General features: G+C 41.0%; 1 pseudogene; it reads right to left on the bottom strand.

Annotated features, from left to right (window-relative positions):
* Positions 1-909: 909 nt before the first annotated feature.
* Positions 910-8,066, bottom strand: Slc23a2-ps1 (solute carrier family 23 member 2, pseudogene 1; annotated as a pseudogene).
* Positions 8,067-22,074: the final 14,008 nt, after the last annotated feature.

Genomic DNA, 22,074 nt, shown 5'->3' with positions numbered 1-22,074 from the left:
GATTTGAGAGATTTTCTACTATTTCTTTGTAGAATATATTTTGTATGACCACAGCTTCTTATTTGTATCCCTCACATATAGTGATGGACTAGACATAAGACCGTGTGTGTGTGTGTGTGTGTGTGTGTGTGTGTGTGTGTGTGAGAGAGAGAGAGAGAGAGAGAAAGACAGAGAGAGACAGAGATAGAGAGACAGAGAAGGATAGAGACATACACGACAGTAGAAGCAAGATGTCAAGTTGTTTGTCATTCTTTAAGCTCTATCCACTTTTCTTTGATCCTCTCTCATTGGCCTGTAGCCTCCAAATGAGGCCAGGCTGACTGGACAACGAGCTCCAGGTATCCTCCTCTCTCTGCCTCTAGAGTACTGAGATTACATGCAGGTGCCTAGACCTAACTTTTTTTTTTGCACAATCATTACTCAAAACAGAATAGCACTGTGCAATCTGTCTTAACTCTGAGGGGAAGAATGCCAATGAAGATATACAAATATATCTTCTTGTTATTCAGTAAGGAACTACAAATACATGCCTCACAGTGGCCAGGTCACAGGGCAGAACAAAGACTATACTGTGGTCTGCAAGTTTTCCTCTAAATTCCAGTTGTTCCCACTCTTCCCAAAGACTTTTCACATTAGCCTGCTGTTGTGGGGTGCTCTGGCTATCTTTGTATTTTGATGCTAATTCTGCCTCCTCAAGATGGGCTGCCCAGAAGAGTTGTGGATCACATACTCAGGTGATTCCACGTAAACCTTCTTCCCCTTAAGTTAAATAAAGGCTAGAGCCTCTGATTGGGCAGTGGAAGGAAAGGATGGGGCTGAGGTTTTAGAGAGGGGAGAGAGTAAGGGGAAAGGAGAGACGAGGAGATAGAGAGGACAAAGGAAGACAGAGGAAGAGGAGGTGGAAGGACTCTATTTTCCATCAATAGATTTATTCCCTTTGCTCACACCCATCTTCCATTTCCTGCTTTCTATTTTCTCTAGGGTTCTTGGGAAAGAGTTGTCCAAAACACAAGCCACATGGCTCCTACCAACCTCATAGTTGTAAGGGGGGAATTCGGCACATGACCAATTCATGTTACACCTGTCACTAGAGGATTTTGTCTGAGGTAACTTGGAAGAACAAGTCCAAAGAAGATAAAAAATTCCAAGTACAAATAGGTTCTAAGAAGAATTCAAACAGTGAACTGTAGGTTAGAGAGGCCAACATCTTTGATCACGCTAAAGAGTATGCAGAACAGGGCTCAGAGCATGGTCTGGTGAGGACAAGAAGAGTGCCAATTGTGCCCCAGCCCAGCATGAGTGCTGCACCTTATTGTGTCTCTCAGCAGTTGTCAACCATAACAATGTCCAAAATTTCTACACTGGGACTGGAGGAGGTAGAATCATTCCTAGTACCAAAAATACTGTGGAGAATACAGGAAAGATCCCTCAGAAAAATACCCCTGTTTATTACATCAACAGGAGGTAGTGAGTGTTGGGAACAAGCAAAAAGCAAGGTCAATAAAAACAACTTGTTCTAAATACTGCCATTTTGTTTTCAGACTTCATTTATTCACAGGGTGAAACTAAGTTCAAGGTCCCAGGCCCTAGGAGAGTTGTGAACTTCCCAATAGCTGAAAAGGCTTCTGTGATATGTTGGCTCCTTGTAGCAATTCATCTTCTGAGTCTGTTCTGCAGCCCTAATCAATCTGTGGTGTCTTGATTACAACATTTTTGTCATCTGCATTGACCTTGTGTTTGAGTTATGTAGGTTTTAAGGAGATCTCATAATAGTGGGGGAGGGGGCAGGAAAGCCTGGCACAGGCATAGGAGTCACCAAACAGACTCAGGGGTACTGGCGAGAATATCTAGGACAGCTCAGAAAGCTGGGAAACCTGGGTCACACTGCACACTGCACACTGCACACTTCGCAGAAAACTCTAGAGAGCATCCTTTCCAAATGACTCTGGTCTTAATCTCTTCCAGGTAGCTCAACTAGTTTCTGCTTAGCTGATCTGGTCTTGGGGTCTTTTGTTTTTGCAGCTTTTCCTCTCTGAGAGTCTTCTTGGCAGCTCTATTTCTCCAGTTTGTGAGAGAGACTATCAGCTCTTATTGCTTACTATGTGTTGGGGGGTAGTGAATCCAATCAGTTTAGGTGACTTCCTGATTCTATTTTAGGTTGTTTGCCTTCCTGCTTAAAGAGTGTCCCAGCAGGGTGGAATACTGAAGTCTTGGAGGAAACAGTTACACAACAGAGACTGTACCTCAAACTGTTACACAACAACTGTACCTCAACCAAGACCCAGGCAGGCTAAGGAGCTAGATGACCACTTCTATTAATGAAGACATAATAATGATGATAGCCTCCTGGATCTGCTGGATGTGAAGATATCACATATCCATGTGGAATAGCTCTGTGGTTCCACTGGCAACTGGAGAGGCATTAGATTTCCACTCATCTAAAGGCAAGATAGCCCAAGTATGGTCCCCAGATGCAAAAGCTCTGGACTGAAACAGGAATAACCTGCATCCAAATGTCCCCAACCTTGTATACATTACTACACAGAAGAAAATGAGCCCAAGGAGTTGGCTTGTAGTCCACTGCTCATATCCTAGACACATAGCATCGTCCAACAGAAAGGGTCCCACAGTCATGCTGCTGAACCATGAGGTTACAGTACTGCAACCTCAGAAATATGCATAAGTACCTGGGAGAATCATCTATGGTTAGATCATATCTGACTTCTAGGCCTCCAGACTCCCAGTGTTATCCAGGGTCTCCAGAAGAGAGTGCTTCTGTACAACACTATTCTCCATGGTGTCGATTGCCTTGAACTCAGTGTCTAGTTGTCCTGCTCACCTCTGGATAAGGTCACAGAACAGATCACCACTAGGATAATAAAGAAATTAGGATGTTTTGGACACAGAAGGAACACCCATTCAGAGCCTGCCCCACATGTGGCCCATACATATACAGCCATCCAATTAGACAAGATGGATGAAGCAAAGAAGTGCAGGCCGATAGGAACTGGATGTAGATCGCTCCTGAGAGACACAGCCAGAATACAGCAAATACAGAGGCAAATGCCAGCAGCAAACCACTGAACTGAGAATAGGACCCCCATTGAAGGAATCAGAGAAAGGACTGAAAGAGCTTGAAGGGGCTCGAGACCCCATATGTACAACAATGCCAAGGAACCAGAGCTTCCAGGGACTAAGCCACTACCTAAAGACTATACATGGACTGACCCTGGACTCCAACTGCATAGGTAGCAATGAATATCCTAGTAAGAGCACCAGTGGAAGGGGAAGCCCTGGGTCCTGCTAAGACTGAACCCCCAGTGAACTAGATTGTTGGGGGGAGGGTGGCAATGGGGGGAGGATGGGGAGGGGAACACCTATAAAGGGGGAGGGATTAGGGAGATGTTTGCCCGGAAACCGGGAAAGGGAATAACACTCAAAATGTAAATAAGAAATACTCAAGTTAATTTAAAAAAAAAAGAAATTAGGATGTTTTGGCTTCTTCTTCATATGTGCCTTCTGAGCAATCTGCAGAATCCACAAAATTGGATGTGGTATTCTTGTTGATATCCAAGAAATCTAAACAACCATTTATCTGGAGTGGCTGTGGTAAAGGTTTGTACAAGTCAGGAGCTCAGGAGCTGAGACAGCTCTTTTAGTAACTGGAACACTGGATTCTTAGAGATTAGCTTCATAAACCTCATCTCTTATTACTCAATGATGGCATCAGAATATCTGATGATGGTCTACAAGCTGCTGAATCAGGAAAGTTGGTGGTGTAACTCGACCTGAGTCTGAGTTCCTGGGAAAGTGAACCTTTGTTGTTTGAAGGCAGCAGAAGAGGGCTGCCCTCACTCTAGAAGGCAGAGACTGCATCCACCTTTTTAATCTGAGTACTAGAAATTAAATTTAGGTTCTCTTGCTTTCAAGCAAGTGCTTTACCAAATAAGCTACTTCACCAATCTATGAACAGTCTTTTAATAATGTCCTAGAGATCTTTTATGTTCTCTTTATTCATTCTGAGAGAGATATCTAACTAACCATAACACACACACACACACACACACACACACACACACACTACTGAAGTTTTTTTGAAAGTAATTTTTTGAAGAATTACCTCCAGTATCTAATATTCATTGTTCCATTGTTTTTGACTTAAACTGGAATTTTTTATTGCACTAATGAATTCCATTATTTCTAAAATTTCTTTTGTTTGTCCTTCAATATCTCTCTCTCATAAATTAATAATTTATGTATTGACTGATGTTGGTGTTAGAGAGAGAAGCTCACCAAGATGCTAAGCCTTCATTTTTCTGAATGAACAGAGGAGTATAGCCTCTCAGGGAAGACTGACACCAAGGTAGCTCACTCCAGTTACTCTATGTGAACACTATACAACGTTAATTGGGGCGGGGAAAAGTTCCAGCTACTAAAGTTATCGTGCCCTTTGATGCTCATGAGAGCCGAGAACTCACATGAATCTCAGTCCCTTTTAAAACCATAGCTAGCTATAATAAAACGTAAGGTTTCCCAGGAGTGTCTTAGGACCAAGAATAGTACAGCTGCAAGCTCTCGTGCAGCACCAATGTAGACCTTTAAGAGAGACAACATTTCTTCAAGGTTTAAACAGTTTCTTAACAATTTCTCAGCCTCTACTGATTGACCCAAACATAGAAAAGACATTGCTGGAACATTTTATTCAAGGCCAGACACAAAGGCTTTACTCTGCAGTTCACTTAAAGGCAGAAATAAAGGCTTACTATAAATATTACTGTATCTTCTTTCTTTTTGTTTCAAACATATTTGTTGTGATAGCCATTACTGTTGGAGAAGCATAAAGTTGTATATTAAATACAGTCTTTTGCCTATGTCATTGTATAAGAGTTTTATGCAAATATAGCAACATACATTTTAAAGCCAGTAAAATTATCACTACAAAGAGAACTATAAAAAAATCACAAGAACAAGAAACTTATTAAAATGATTCATGTTCTACAACATCTAGAAGACATTTTTTAACGTTTTTCCCTGTTATTTTAGGCAGTTATTTGAAAATGGCTTTATATATTTTTTGAAGCAAATCATAAATCATTTAAGAAGAGTTAGGATGATCCAACAAATGCATTTTAACCTTTTCCCAATCTTGTTTGCTGTCATTGAATCTTAAAGGCATTATTCAATAAGAAGTAACATTTCACTCACATTTGAATTTCATTTGTTCCTTTAATAGTTCTAATCGATATTCAATGAACGTGACTGCTTGTCTCAGTTTAGCTATTTAATCAACTATTTTTCTGTCTATCTTACTTTATTGAGTCCAAAGTTCATGAGACTGCATGTACCAGTCTTTAACAAATTCAGCAGTTTTGAACTTTTTTATAAAAAGCATCTCCAGTTTTGGTAGCCAATGTGATGATTCCTGGAACCATAGCAATTATCATTCCCACCATCCAAAGAGGTATTTTTTTTAATTGGATTTTTTTATTTACATTTCAAATGTTATACCTTTTCCCAGTTTCCCATCCATAAGCCCCTTTCCTTTTCTTCTATAAGGGTGTTCTCCCTCCCCAACTACACCCTTCTTGCCTTCCCATACCAACTTTCCTCTACACTGAGGGGGGGGGGTAAGGTCCAGCCTTTGCAGGGTCAAGGGCTTCTTCTCCCATTGGTACCCAACAAGGCTATCTTCTGTTACATATGCAGCTGGATTCATGGGCCTGTCCGTGTGTGCTCTTTGGGTAGTAGTTTAGTCCCTGGGAGCTCTGGTTGGTTGGTATTGCTGTTCTTATGAGGTTTCAAGCCCCTTTCAGCCCCTTCAATCCTTTCTCTAATTCCTCCAATGGGGACCCTGTTCTCAGTTCAATGGTTTGCCACTAGCATTCCCCTCTGGATGAGCCTCTCAAGAGACAGCTATATCAGGCTCCTGTCAGTATACACTTCTTGGTTTCATTAATATTGGTATCTGTACATAAGGGCTGGATCTCCAGGTGGAGCAGGCTCTGAATGGCCATTCCTTAAGTCTCTGTTCCAAAGTTTGTCTCCATATCTCCTCCTATGAATATTTTTATTCCCCCTTTTAAGAAGGACTGAAGCATCGCACTTTGGTCGTCCTTCTTCTTGAGCTTCATGTGGTCTGTGGATTGTATCTTGGGTAATTCGAGCTTTTGGGCTAATATCCACTTATTAGTGAGTATATACCATGTGTGTTTTTCTGTGATTGGGTTACCTCACTCAGGATGATATTTTCTAGTTCCATCTATTTGCCTATGAATTTCATGAAGTTGTTGTTTTTGATAACTGATAGCTCCATTGTGTAGATGTACCACATTTTCTGTATTCATTCCTCTATTGAAGGGTATCTGGATTCTTTTCAGCTTCTGGCTATAATATCACTATTTGATATGATAGTATACTGAAGTGACCCCAAAAGTTCCACCAGAGAATTACTAAGCCTGATAAACAACTTCAGCAAAGTGGTTGGGTATAAAATAAATTCAAAGAAATCAGTAGCCTTCCTCTACTCAAAAGATAAACAGGCTAAGAAAGAAATTAGAAGATCTCAGAAGATGGAAAGACCTTCCACGCTCACGAATGGCAGGATTAATATAGTAAAAGTGGCCATTTTGCCAAAAGCAATCTACAGATTGAATGCAATCCCATCAAAATTCCAACTCAATTCTTCATAGAATTAGAAAGAGCAATTTGCAAATCCATTTGAAATAACAAAAAAACCAGGATAGTGAAAACTATACTCAACAATAAAAGAACTTCTGGGGGAATCACGGTCTCAAGCTGTATTAGAAAGCAATAGTCATAAAAACTGTATGGTATTGGTACAGAGATGGGCAAGTAAATGAATGGAATAGAATTGAAGACCGAGAAATGAACCCACACACCTATGGTCACTTGATCTTTGACAAAGGAGCTAAAACCATTCAGTAGAAAAAAGAAAGCATTTTCAACAAATGGTGCTGGTTCAACTGGAAGTCAGCATGTAGAAGAATGCAAATTGATCCATTCTTACCACACTGTACAAAGCTTAAGTCCAAGTGGATCAAGGACCTCCACATCATACCAGATACACTCAAACTAATAGAAGAAAAAGTGGGGAAGAGCTTTGAACATATGGGCACTGGGGAAAGTTTCCTGAACAAAACACCAATGGCTTGTGCTCTAAGATCAAGAATTGACCAATAGGATCTCATAAAACTGCAAAGCTTTTATAAGGCAAAGGGCACTGTCATTAGGATATAACGGCAACCAACAGATTGGGAAAAGATCTTTACCAATCCTACATCTGATAGGGGGCTAATATCCAATATATACAAAGAACTCAAGAAGTTAGACTCCAGAGAGCCAAATAACCCTATTAAAAATGGGGTTCAGAGCTAAATAAAGAAGTCCCAAGTGAGGAATAACAAATGGCTGAGAAGTACCTAAAGAAATGTTCAACATCCTTAGTCATCAGGGCAATGGAAATCAAAACAACCCTGAGATTCCACCTCACACCAGTCAGAATGGCTAAGATCAAATACTCAGGTGACAACAGATGCTGGCAAGGATGTGCAGAAAGAGGAACACTCCTCCACTGGAATTGCAAGCTGGTACAACCACTCTGGCAATCAGTCTGGAGGTTACTCATTGTAATATCAAAGTGGTCTTCTTAATATTCTTGCAGCAGGCTTCTGTGCTAGTATCATAACAAGTGAGTGCATCCATGGTCTCCGCAACCTTACTGACCTTTTCTGAAGATGATTATCCATCTAAGTTTGCGATTGGCTTATGGCTGCAACTTCTGGACATTTCTTTCTGGTAGCTTACAGTGTTGTTAAGTGGAGGAGCATCCTCCCAAGTGCTGTGAAGTTGAGAGATTGATGCCCAGTGCGACAAAACAAATAAACAAACTCCAAAGGGAAAAAAATTAACAATAACAGAAAAGACGCATACAGATTCCAGGCCTAATATTTGATTTAGAAGGAGTACAAGCAAGTTCTATGGTGGGGAACTTACTGGGGCCCTCTTCTTGCACACTTCTCTAAATGGGTGTACTCCCTTTCTGCCATCTCTAGTAGTGTTTCTCTGCCTCAAGTGCTGGGGTACTCTATGAATCTTGAGGTTTCCCTGTTTTACGTATGTGTTTCACTTCTCTTTTTCTTTTCTTTTAAAGATTCCTTTATTTACCTTATGTATGTGAGTACACTGTAGCTGTCCTCAGAACAAGGAAAGGAATCCCATTTCCCATATAGTTGTGATCCACCATGTGGCTGCTAGGAATTGAACTCAGTTCCTCGGGAAGAGCAGTCAGTGCTCTTAACCACTGAGCCACCCCTCCAGCCCCACGTTTCCTGTCTCATTCACAGCTTCCCACATCTGCATTCGGCTGTGTGTCTGTTGTTTGGTTCTAGGTCAGGGAGAAATGCTTTAGGTTTGCTTTCTAAATTTAAAGGGTATAATTGTACATTTTAATGGAATGTACACTTCCAATCTATGAGGAATATGGTTTTGATTTCTAGACCAGTTGTTGGGATTCAAAGAGAAACAGTGGAGGAGGTGACCTTAGCTGCTGTGGTATTTTTAAACCTTGTGGCTTTTTTGTTTCTCTATTGGCTTATGGGGGTAGAAGTAAGACTCATTGCCACATGATGAGATGCTTGCTCAGTCTCCATCATTAGTCTGAGGAAATGTCAAATAAGCCAGATCTGGGACCAAAGCTATAACCTGTATTTTGTCCCCAAGTTATAAAATACTGTTGGAAGTTTATGATTGTTACCACCCTCTCATTATTCTGGTGCCAGCTTACACCTCACAATAAAGAACAACCACAAACAACTAGGACTTTGTCTGAGTATGTGGGTTATGTTACGAAAAGGCACACTGCTGCTCATTGCAAACGTGGGGGGAAATAAGGAACAGACACCCTCACACATGTGGTTGCATCCCCGTACCTGTATTTCTCAGGTTCTATTCCTGTCTCTGCTCCTTTTAAATTGCCCTTCATTAACTCACTCACGGAGTGTGTCAGGTCTCACTTCATCAATGTCCATACTAACCTGCTTATTTTACAATCTTTAATTTCAGGATGTCTAAACTAGAAATTATGCTCCAACTGACTCTAAATAGGTGTCATTGGCATAGCTGTAGACTTACCCGACACACTGTCCTCTTATGTACTCAGGTGACCTCCTGGAAACTAAAATGTAGTGTGTGTGAAATTCAACTCATCATCATCCTGGGAAAATGTGCTCTGTTCTCATCCTCTCATCCTTCCTTTTCTGGTCTCACTAAATTTGGGGAGTTAGCCTGGAGTCCAGTGCTTCCTTCCTTGGTGTGGATGGGTTATATTAGAAAGCTCTGTTGACTCTATTCTTGAAAAATAGCCATTTTTTCCCTGCTGGTGTTCTGCTCCAAGTCTGTGTCATTTAAATATGAATTGTGAGAAACCTGAGAGAACTTTACTAACTGTGTGGAACTTGAGAGAACTTGTTTTCCTCTGCACCTGCAACATCTTCTTCTTCTTCTTTTTTTTGATGCTTAAATTTTTTTCTTTTATTAACTTGAGTATTTCTTATATACATTTCGAGTGTTATTCCCTTTCCCGGTTTCCGGGCAAACATCCCCCTCCCCCCTCCCTTTCCTTATGGGTGTTCCCCTCCCAACCCTCCTCCCATTGCCGCCCTCCCCCCATAGTCTAGTTCACTGGGGGTTCAGTCTTAGCAGGACCCAGGGCTTCCCCTTCCACTGGTGCTCTTACTAGGATATTCATTGCTACCTATGAGGTCAGAGTCCAGGGTCAGTCCATGTATAGTCTTTAGGTAGTGGCTTAGTCCCTGGAAGCTCTGGTTGCTTGGCATTCTTGTACATATGGGGTCTCGAGCCCCTTCAAGCTCTTCCAGTTCTTTCTCTGATTCCTTCAACGGGGGTCCTATTCTCAGTTCAGTGGTTTGCTGCTGGCATTTGCCTCTGTATTTGCTGTATTCTGGCTGTGTCTCTCAGGAGCGATCTACATCCAGTTCCTGCAGCCTGCACTTCTTTGCTTCATCCATCTTGTCTAATTGGGTGGCTGTATATGTATGGGCCACATGTGGGGCAGGCTCTGAATGGGTGTTCCTTCAGTCTCTGTTTTAATCTTCTGCAACATCTTCTTTAAGAGGCCAAGGGCCCTGAGAAATTACACTTCTCAACTTGTTAACCTTCTTGAGTTCTGTGGATTGTATGGTGGGTATTCTGTACGTTTTTGGTTACTATCTAATTATTAGTGAGTACATACCATGCATGTCATTTTGGGTATGAGTTGCCTTACTGAGGATGATATTTTCTAGTTCTAATCATTTGCCTGTAAAACTCATTATGTCCTCGTTCTTAATACCTGAGTATTATTTGATTATGTAGATGAGTCACATTTTCTATATCCATTCTTCCATTGTGGGACATCTATCACAAATAAGGCTGCTAGGAACATAGTGAAACACATGTCCACGTGGCATGGTGGGGCATCTTTTGGGAACATGCCCAGGAGTGGTATAACTGGATGTTCGGGTAGATCTATTTTCAGTTTCCTGAGAAACATCCAGATTGATTTCCAGAGTGGTTGTATTAGTTTGCAATCCCACCAGCAATGAGGAATAGTGAATGGCTGAGAAGTCCGTAAAGAAATGTTCAACATCCTTAGTCATCAGGGCAATGGAAATCAAAGCAACCCTCAGAGTCCAGCTCACACCAGTCAGCAATGGAGGAGTGTTTCTCTTTGTTCACGTCCTCCTCAACATGCGCTTTCACCTGAGTTTTTGATCTTAGCCATTCTGATTGGTATAAGGTGGAATCTCAGGGTTGTTTTGATTTGCATTTCCCTGATCACTAAGGACTTCGAACAATTTTTTAAGTCAGCCATTCAAGATTCTTCTGTTGTGAATTCTTTTTTTTAGTGCTATCCCCCATTTTTCTTTGAAGTGAGGATGCCTCAATCACACTTGGGAGGGAGAAGAAAGCCATCACAGGAGGCACTGGGAGGGAGGGACTTAGGTGGGTGAGGGGACAGGGAGTGGAAAAGAGGAACAGGATCAGGCATTTGGTGGGGGGCTGAAATCACTGAGGGCCAGCAGAAAGAATAGAAACCAGCAACCTTGGGAGGTAGAAAGTTGGTGGGGGGTCCTCTAGAATGTACCAGAGACCTGGGAGGTGAGAGACTCTTAGGACTCAAATGGAGGGACCTTAGATGAACTGCCTTACAGTGGGAAGAGAGTACTGGTAGAGTCCACCTCCAGTAGAAAGACAGGGCATCAAGAGGAGAGATGGGGTTGCCATTCCATAGTCAAAACCTCTGACCTAAAATTGTTACTACCTGAAGGAAATGCAGGGACAAAAAAGGAGAAGAGACTGAGGAAAAGGAGGTCCAGTGGCAGACCCAAATTGTGATCCGTCTCAAGGGGAGGCTCTAAGTCCTGACACTCTTACTGACGCTGTGTTGTGCTTATACACAGGAGCCTAGCATGGCTGCCCTCGAAGAGACCCAACAAACAGCTGAAATAGTCAGATGCAGATACTAACACTCAACCAATGGACAGAAGCCAGAGACCCCTGTGGTTAAATTAGAAAAAGATTGGAAGACGTCTTGGAGGAGAGTGACCCCATAGGAATACCAGCAGTCTTAATTAACCTGGACCTTTGAGATATCTTAGACACTGAGCCACAAACTAAGCAGCATACTAGTTGATATGAAGCCCCGCCAGATATACAGCAGAGGACTGGCTCATCTGGCCTCAGCGAGAGAAGCACCTAACCCTAGAGAGACTTGAGGCTCCAGGAATAGGAGAGGTCAGGTGAAGTTGGGCTGGGTGGGGACATCCTCTTGGAGATGGCAGGGAGTAGGTGTGGGATGAGGAACTGTCAGAAGGTGGACCAGGAGGGGGGAAACATCTGGATTACAAAATAAAAATAGATTAAGGAATAATTTTTAAAAAAGCAAGAAAACACACCTCTCACATATCAACTATGTTGAGAAGTTATGTTTATTCTCCTCTTTTTCTGGTGTAAGAAAACACACGAGTATTCATTGAGAAGGTTCAAATAGGGAAGAGTCAGAATCCTTAATATTCTTAGCTAAGTAAAGGAATCACCCAACCCCAAAAGGATTGAGATTATCTGGGAGTCACAAAGCAGTGTAAATATAAAAGCCAACTCCTGCAGGGTCTTCAACTTAGATCCTAATTGTAATAATCTCCTTTCTCACATGGAGGAGAGGCTGTGAATCGGACATGATACATGCTCCCACATGAGAAAATTGAAGTCTTGTCTCACCTGGACAAATCTGTTCCAGTTTTCACTATCTGATTCTTTATTCATTGAGGCTCTTCACATTCACAATATTGTAATTAGTAGCACAGAACCATGTGGTCTGGAGTGTGTGGCCTTTGGTAATGACATTTAAGATTGACTTCTCTAGGAGATAAAGAATATTCACATCAACCATACCCTACCTACCTACCTACCTACCTGTCATCTCTCTCTCTCTCTCTCTCTCTCTCTCTCTCTCTCATCTATCATCTATCTATCTATCTATCTATCTATCTATCTATCTATCTATCTATCTACCTATCTATCATCTATTTCTATCATATCTCCTAGTATCTACCTACTATGCTATCATTTATATATCTATTCATCTGTCCAAAGACAATCAAAAGATATATCATTATACCATTAAAAAGGATTTTCATGTATGTTGCAAGTGGAATAGGTTAAATTTCCACCAGCAAGGGAAGGGCCAAATAATATGTGGCATTCATGTAAACAAGTGCAACATTGCTAAGCAATTGATGGAATGAACTGCAAGTACTTTAAGTCACATTGATGGATCTCACAGATATGCTGCACAAAAGAAGCTAGGAACAAATGAAATATAACTGATACTTTTTTATATTTCTTTTAAAATACTATAATTTATTTATTTTCATTAATTTATTTATTCACTTTACAACCTGATCACAACCTGCCTCCTCCTCCCAGTCCCCCTTCATAGAACCCCTCCCTCTATTCTTCATCACATTCTCTCCTGAGAAAGTAGGACCCAACCCACCCTATCACATAAAGTCACTGCAAGACTAAACACATCCTCTCCCAAGGAAGCCAGACAAGGCAGCCCAATTAGGGGAATGGGATCCAAAGGCAGGCAAGAGAGTTAGGATCAGCCCTGGCTCCAGTTGTTGGGAAGCTGCATGAAGACCAAGCTGCACCTCTGCTACATATGTGCAAGGGTATAGGTCTGAGCCAGGCTCACTCTTTGGTTGGTGGTTCAGTCTCTGGGAACGCCCAAGGGTTTATGTTATTTGACTCTGTTGGTCTTCTTGTGGAGTCCTGATCCCCTCTAGGTCCCTTAATCCTTTCCCCAACTCTTCCACTAGAAACCCTGAGCTCCAGGTTGGGTGAAGTCTCTCAGAAGACATTTATGCTAGGCTTCTGTCTGAAAGGATAACAGAGTATTATCAATAGTCAGGGATTGATTCTTGTCCAATTGAGTCTCAAGCTGGGCTGTTTTAGCTTGGCTATTCCCTCAGTCTCTGCTCCATCTCTGTCCCTACACTTCTTGTAGGCACAACAAATTGTGGGTTGATGGTTTTGTGGGTGGGTTTTTGTGTTTTTATGTACACAGATATTTTGCCTGCTTGTGTCTGTCAACCCCATGCAGGTAGTGCTCATGGAGGTCAGAAGAGGGCATTAGATCCATGTATAACAGAACTTTGTGACCCACCAAGAAGTTTCTGGAATCAAACTTGGTCCACTGGAAAAGGAGATGATGCTCTTAGGAGTCAAGCAATCTCTTCTGTTCTCTTATATACTTCTTAGTTAACCCCTTCTTCAGACTCCAAAATGATAAACATTAATTTTAGAATATTAGAAAGCATACAGAAAAATTATAAATCACAGTAACTGTTTCTTTGAAATCAATATGACATTAAAAATTATCATGTATTCTAGACTCATGTTCTGCTTTAGTGGAAGTCCATATATTCTAGGTTTACTTGAATAAAAAAATCTATCTCATTAATATGTTAAATTTATTCTCCCACTCTAAATCTGATCATTGAAAATTTGATCATTTTCAAATTAGACCTTTTATGAATGTTGAACAAGGACATAAACTATTGATCTGCATTTTAACATCTTATTTATAGTTATTTAAAATTAGGGACTGGAAAAATGGCCCAGTGGTTGAGTGATTGCTTGAAGTCATGGGACCAGTGTGTGTATCCCAGCAACCATATACATATAAAAAGCTAAGTTTCACATGAATGTGGGTTACTACATCCTCAAGTCATTCTTCTGGTACACCCAGCATATATACAAAAGTATTTAAAATTTGGAACAAATATTGTAAACTGACCTAAGAAATAAATGTGTTAGTAATGTTTAAGTCATGTTGCATGTTGCAAAATAAATAAATCCAGTAGCTGCTAATCCTTTGTCAACCACTAAGCACTAGTCTGTGCTATCCCCTTTACGTATGTATTTCAGGATTACAATTGTGACAATGACAATAGAAAAAATTTACAGTGAGAAATTTCAAAAAGATCAACCATTTCAATTTTAATTGTTGGCCTCTTTTTTTTAAAAATAAAATTCTGAGAACACTAAATTCAGTTCATGAGATATTTTTCCCATTAATTAATTTATTTATTCACTTTATACCCTGATTGCTACTGTTCCTTGTCTCCCCCCCTTACACTGTTTCTTCCCACTCCCATTCTCTTCTGAGATGGGGGAGGTATCCTGGTTATTCCCTTACCCTGGCACACCAAGTTTCTTCAGTGTTAGGTACATCCTCTCCCATGAGGCTAGACAAGGTAGCTGAGTTGGCAGAACAGATTCCACAGACAGGCAACAGTTTTAAGGAAAGCCCTCCACTTCAGTTATTGGGGAACCCACAAGAAACCCAAGTTGTGCTTCTACTACGGGTGTGTGTGTGTGTGTGTGTGTGTGTGTGTGTGTGTGTGTGTGAGGGGCTGTGCTAGGTAGAGCCTGAGTATGTTCTTTGGTTGATAGTTCAGTCTCTGAGAGCCCCCAAGGGTCCACTTTAGTTGACTCTATTGGTCTTCCTATAGGGTTTCTACCCTCTTCAGGGCTCTCAATCCTTCCCTCAACTTTTCCATAAGATTCCCTGAGCTCTATTCAATGTTTGGCTGTGGGTCTCTGCGCCTGTTTTAGTCAGATGCTGGATGGAGCCTCTCAGAGGACAGCTACGCTAGCCCTCTGTCTGCAACCATAACAAAACGTCATAAATAGTGTCAAGGATTGATGTTTGTCCATGGGATGGGACTCAAGTTGGGCTGGGTATTGGTTGGCCAGCCCCTCAGGTTTTGCTCCATCCTTATCCCTGCATTTCTTGTAGACAGGACAAATTTTGGGTCGAAATATGTGTGGGTGGTTTGTGTCCTTGTCACTTTAAGTTCTCAGTTGTGGCTTCTCTGTTCTTCATGTTTGTATAGCATGCAGTAACCCATTATTTTCAGTGATGCATGATCAAGTAGAGGCTTCATCATGGCCAAATGAAAATAAGTGTCTTCAGTATTAAATTTATTCAACCAATCTCTTCTCTAATAATATATAATATATGAAATAAAGAGGAGAAAAACCACAGAAAACAAATGCTTTATCATTATATAGTACATTATTTGAAGTTCATCCTTCATATGAGAATGAGTGACTTCTTTTTTTTTTTTATTAACTTGAGTATTTCATATATAGATTTCGAGTGTTATTCCCGGTTTCTGGGCAAACATCACCCTCCCCCCTCCCCTTCCTTATGGGTGTTCCCCTCTCCACCCTCCCCCCATTGCCGACCTCCCCCCACCAGTCTAGTTCACTGGGGGTTCAGTCTTAGCAGGACCCAGGGCTTCCCCTTCCACTGGTGCTCTTACTAGGATATTCATTGCTACCTATGAGGTCAGAGTCCAGGGTCAGTCCATGTATAGTCTTTAGGTAGTGGCTTAGTCCCTGGAAGCTCTGGTTGCTTGGCATTGTTGTACATATGGGGTCTTGAGCCCCTTCAAGCTCTTCCAGTTCTTTCTCTGATTCCTTCAACCAGTTCAGTGGTTTGCTGCTGTCATTCACCTCTGTATTTGCTGTATTCTGGCTGTGTCTCTCAGGAGCGATCTACATCCGGCCCCTGTCGGTCTGCACTTCTTTGCTTCATCCATCTTGTCTAATTGGGTGGCTGTATATGTATGGGCCACATGTGGGGCAGGCTCTGAATGGGTGTTACTTCAGTCTCTGTTTTAATCTTTGCCTCTCTATTCCCTGCCAAGGGTATTCTTGTTCCCCTTTTAAAGAAGGCGTGAAACATTCACATTTTGATCATCCATCTTGAGTTTCATTTATTCTAGGCATCTAGGGTAATTCAAGCATTTGGGCTAATAGCCACTTATCAATGAGTGCATACCATGTATGTCTTTCTGTGATTGGGTTAGCTCACTCAGAATGATATTTTCCAGTTCCAACCATTTGCCTATGAATTTCATAAAGTCATTGTTTTTGATAGCTGAGTATTATTCCATTGTGTAGATGTACCACACTTTCTGTATCCATTCCTCTGTTGAAGGGCATCTGGGTTCTTTCCAGCTTCTGGCTATTATAAATAAGGCTGCGATGAACATAGTGGAGCACGTGTCTTTTTTATATGTTGGGGCATCTTTTGGGTATATGCCCAAGAGAGGTATAGCTGGATCCTCAGGCATTTCAATGTCCAATTTTCTGAGGAACCTCCAGACTGATTTCCAGAATGGTTGTACCAGTTTGCAATCCCACCAACAATGGAGGAGTGTTCCTCTTTCTCCACATCCTCGCCAGCATCTGCTGTCACCTGAGTTTTTGATCTTAGCCATTCTCACTGGTGTGAGGTGAAATCTCAGGGTTGTTTTGATTTGCATTTCCCTTATGACTAAAGATGTTGAACATTTCTTTAGGTGTTTCTCAGCCATTCGGCATTCCTCAGCTGTGAATTCTTTGTTTAGCTCTGAACCCCATTTTTTAAATAGGGTTATTTGTCTCCCTGCGGTCTAACTTCTTGAGTTCTTTGTATATTTTGGATATAAGGCCTCTATCTGTTGTAGGATTGGTAAAGATCTTTTCCCAATCTGTTGGTTGCCGTTTTGTCCTAACCACCGTGTCCTTTGCCTTACAGAAGCTTTGCAGTTTTATGAGATCCCATTTGTCGATTCTTGATCTTAGAGCATAAGCCATTGGTGTTTTGTTCAGGAAATTTTTTCCAGTGCCCAAGTGTTCCAGATGCTTCCCTAGTTTTTCTTCTATTACTTTGAGTGTGTTTGGTTTGATGTGGAGGTCCTTGATCCACTTGGACTTAAGCTTTGTACAGGGTGATAAGCATGGATCGATCTGCATTCTTCTACATGTTGACCTCCAGTTGAACCAGGACCATTTCCTGAAAATGCTATCTTTTTTTCCATTGGATGGTTTTGGCTCCTTTGTCAAAAATCAAGTGACCATAGGTGTGTGGGTTCATTCTGGGTCTTCAAGTCTATTCCATTGGTCTATCTGTCTGTCTCTGTACCAATACCATGCAGTTTTTATCACTATTGCTCTGTAATACTGCTTGAGTTCAGGGATAGTGATTCCCCCTGAAGTCCTTTTATTGTTGAGGATAGTTTTAGCTATCCTGGGTTTTTTGTTATTCCAGATGAATTTGCAAATTGTTCTGTCTAACTCTTTGAAGAATTGGATTGGTATTTTGATGGGGATTGCATTGAATGTGTAGATAGCTTTTGGTAAAATGGCCATTTTTACTATATGAATCCTGCCAATCCATGAGCATGGGAGATCTTTCCATCTTCTGAGGTCTTCTTCAATTTCTTTCTTCAGTGTCCTGAAGTTCTTATTGTACAAATCTTTTACTTGCTTGGTTAAAGTTCCACCGAGGTACTTTATATTATTTGGGTCTATTATGAAGGGTGTCGTTTCCCTAATTTCTTTCTCGGCTTGTTTCTCTTTTGTGTAGAGGAAGGCTACTGATTTATTTGAGTTAATTTTGTACCAAGCCACTTTGCTGAAGTTGTTTATCAGCTTTAGTAGTTCTCTGGTGGAACTTTTGGGATCACTTAAATATACTATCATATCATCTGCAAATAGTGATATTTTGACTTCTTCTTTTCCGATCTGTATCCACTTGACGTCCTTTTGTTGTCTGATTGCTCTGGCTAGAACTTCAAGAACTATATTGAATAAGTAGGGAGAGAGTGGGCAGCCTTGTCTAGTCCCTGATTTTAGTGGGATTGCTTCAAGTTTCTCTCCATTTAGTTTAATGTTAGCAACTGGTTTGCTGTATATGGCTTTTACTATGTTTAGGTATGGGCCTTGAATTCCTGTTCTTTCCAGGATGTTTATCATGAAGGGGTGTTGAATTTTGTTAAATACTTTCTCAGCATCTAATGAAATGATCATGTGGTTTTGTTCTTTCAGTTTGTTTATATAATGGATCACGTTGATGGTTTTCCGTATATTAAACCATCCCTGCATGCCTGGGATGAAGCCTACTTGATCATGGTGGATGATTGTTTTGATGTGCTCTTGGATTCGGTTTGCCAGAATTTTATTGAGTATTTTTGCGTCGATATTCATAAGGGAAATTGGTCTGAAGTTCTCTTTCTTTGTTGGGTCTTTGTGTGGTTTAGGTATAAGAGTAATTGTGGCTTCATAGAAGGAATTTGGTAGTGCTCCATCTGTTTCAATTTTGTGGAATAGTTTGGATAATATTGGTATGAGGTCTTCTATGGAGGTCTGGTAGAATTCTGCACTAAACCTGTCTGGACCTGGGCTCTTTTTGGTTGGGAGACCTTTAATGACTGCTTCTATTTCCTTAGGAGTTATGGGGTTGTTTAACTGGTTTATCTGTTCCTGATTTAACTTCGGTACCTGGTATCTGTCTAGGAAATTGTCCATTTCCTGCAGATTTTCAAGTTTTGTTGAATATAGGCTTTTATAGTAAGATCTCATGATTTTTTGAATTTCCTCTGAATCTGTAGTTATGTCTCCCTTTTCATTTCTGATTTTGTTAATTTGGACACACTCTCTGTGTCCTCTCGTTAGTCTGGCTAAGGGTTTATCTATCTTGTTGATTTTCTCAAAGAACCAACTTTTGGTTCTGTTGATTCTTTCTATGGTCCTTTTTGTTTCTACTTGGTTGATTTCAGCTCTGAGTTTGATTATTTCCTGCCTTCTACTCCTCCTGGGTGTATTTGCTTCTTTTTGTTCTAGAGCTTTTAGGTGTGCTGTCAAGCTGCTGACATATGCTCTTTCCTGTTTCTTTCTGCAGGCACTCAGAGCTATGAGATTTCCTGTTAGCACAGCTTTCATTGTGTCCCAAAAGTTTGGGTATGTTGTACCTTCATTTTCATTAAATTCTTAAAAGTTTTTAATTTCTTTCTTTATTTCTTCCTTGACCAGGTTATCATTGAGTAGAGCATTGTTCAATTTCCACGTATATGTGGGCATTCTTCCCTTATTGTTATTGAAGACCAGTTTTAGGCTGTGGTGGTCCAATAGCATGCATGGGATTATTTCTATCTTTCTGTACCTGTTGAGGCCCGTTTTTTGACCAATTATATGGTCAATTTTGGAGAAAGTACCATGAGGAGCTGAGAAGAAGGTATAGCCTTTTGCTTTAGGATAGAATGTTCTATATATATCTGTTAAGTCCATTTGGCTCATGACTTCTCTTAGTCTGTCTACGTCTCTGTTTAATTTCTGTTTCCATGATCTGTCCATTGATGAAAGTGGGGTGTTGAAATCTCCCACTATTATTGTGTGAGGTGCAATGTGTGTTTTGAGCTTTAGTAAGGTTTCTTTTACATATGTAGGTGCCCTTGTATTTGGGGCATAGATATTTAGGATTGAGAGTTCATCTTGGTGGATTTTTCCTTTGATGAATATGAAGTGTCCTTCCTTATCTTTTTTGATGACTTTTAGTTGAAAATTGATTTTATTTGATATTAGATTGGCTACTCCAGCTTGCTTCTTCTGACCATTTGCTTGGAAAGTTGTTTTCCAGCCTTTCACTCTGAGGTAGTGTCTGTCTTTGTCTCTGAGGTGTGTTTCCTGTAGGCAGCAGAATGCAGGGTCCTCATTGCGTATCCAGTTTGTTAATCTATGTCTTTTTATTGGGGAGTTGAGGCCATTGATGTTGAGAGATATTAAGGAATAGTGATTATTGCTTCCTGTTATATTCATATTTGGATGTGAGGTTATGTTTGTGTGCTTTTCTTCTCTTTGTTTTGTTGCCAAGACGATTAGTTTCTTGCTTCTTCTAGGGTATAGCTTGCCTCCTTATGTTGGGCTTTACCATTTATTATCCTTTGTAGTGCTGGATTTGTAGAAAGATATTGTGTAAATTTGGTTTTGTCATGGAATATCTTGGTTTCTCCATCTATGTTAATTGAGAGTTTTGCGGGATACAGTAACCTGGGCTGGCATTTGTGTTCTCTTAGGGTCTGTATGACATCAGTCCAGGATCTTCTGGCCTTCATAGTTTCTGGCGAGAAGTCTGGTGTGATTCTGATAGGTCTGCCTTTATATGTTACTTGACCTTTTTCCCTTACTGCTTTTAATATTCTTTCTTTATTTTGTGAGTTTGGTGTTTTGACTATTATGTGACGGGAGGTGTTTCTTTTCTGGTCCAATCTATTTGGAGTTCTGTAGGCTTCTTGTATGCCTATGGGTATCTCTTTTTTTAGGTTAGGGGAGTTTTCTTCTATGATTTTGTTGAAAATATTTACTGGTCCTTTGAGCTGGGAGTCTTCACTCTCTTCTATAACTATTATCCTTAGGTTTGATCTTCTCATTGAGTCCTGGATTTCCTGTATGTTTTGGACCAGTAGCTTTTTCTGCTTTACATTATCTTTGACAGTTGAGTCAATGATTTCTATGGAATCTTCTGTTCCTGAGATTCTCTCTTCCATCTCTTGTTTTCTGTTGGTGAAGCTCGTATCTACAGCTCCTTGTCTCTTCTTTTGGTTTTTCTATATCCAGGGTTGTTTCCATGTGTTCTTTCTTGATTGCTTCTATTTCCATTTTTAATTCCTTCAACTGTTTGATTGTGTTTTCCTGGAATTCTTTCAGGCATTTTTGCGATTCCTCTTTGTAGGCCTCTACTTGTTTATTAATGTTTTCCTGTGTTTCTCTAAGGGAGTTCTTCACGTCTTTCTTGAAGTCCTCCAGCATCATGATCAAATATGATTTTGAAACTAGATATTGCTTTTCTGGTGTGTTTGGGTATTCCATGTTTGTTTTGATGGGAGAATTGGGCTCCGATGGTGCCATGTAGTCTTGGTTTCTGTTGCTTGGGTCCCTGTGCTTGCCTCTTGCCGTCAGATTATCTCTAGTGTTACTTTGTTCTGCTATTTCTGACAGTGGCTAGACTGTCCTATAAGCCTGTGTGTCAGGAGTGCTGTAGACCTGTTTTCCTGTTTTCTTTCAGCCTATTATGGGGACAGAGTGTTCTCCTTTCGGGCGTGTAGTTTTTCCTCTCTACAGGCCTTCAGCTGTTCCTGTGGGCCTGTGTCTTGTGTTCACCAGGCAGGTCACTTGCAGCAGTAAAGTTGGTCTTACCTGTGGTCCCAAGGCTCAAGTTGGCTCGCAGGGTGCTGCCCACGAGCTCTCTGTGGCAGCAGCAACCAGGAATATCTGCGCCGCCCTTTCCGGGAGCTTCAGTTCACCAGGGTTCCAGATGGCGTTTGGTGTTTTCCTCTGGAATCAGTAATGTGTGCAGAGTGCAGTCTCTTCTGGTTTCCCAGGCGTGTCTGCCTCTCTGAAGGTTTAGCTCTCCCTCCCACAGGATTTGGATGCAGAGAACTCGAATGAGTGACTTCTTACATGTAGAATATTGCTTTAAATTTCTGACTCCTCCCTTCTGTTGGCTGTCTATTAGACAGACAATCGCAGTATTCAAACAATAGGCATACAACAGTACTGTTAACTGTATTGTGCCAGACAATAGCACTGATTAATCATTAGCTATGGAGTAAAGATGGTTAAACATTAGCCAGTGAGCAGGCATGGCTAACTTCCAGA

This window comes from Rattus norvegicus, chromosome 17 (assembly GCF_036323735.1).
Source record: "Rattus norvegicus strain BN/NHsdMcwi chromosome 17, GRCr8, whole genome shotgun sequence".
NCBI lineage: Eukaryota > Metazoa > Chordata > Mammalia > Rodentia > Muridae > Rattus > Rattus norvegicus.
Note: the sequence above shows the minus strand (reverse complement) of the source record. Positions and strands in the feature narration are given on the sequence as shown.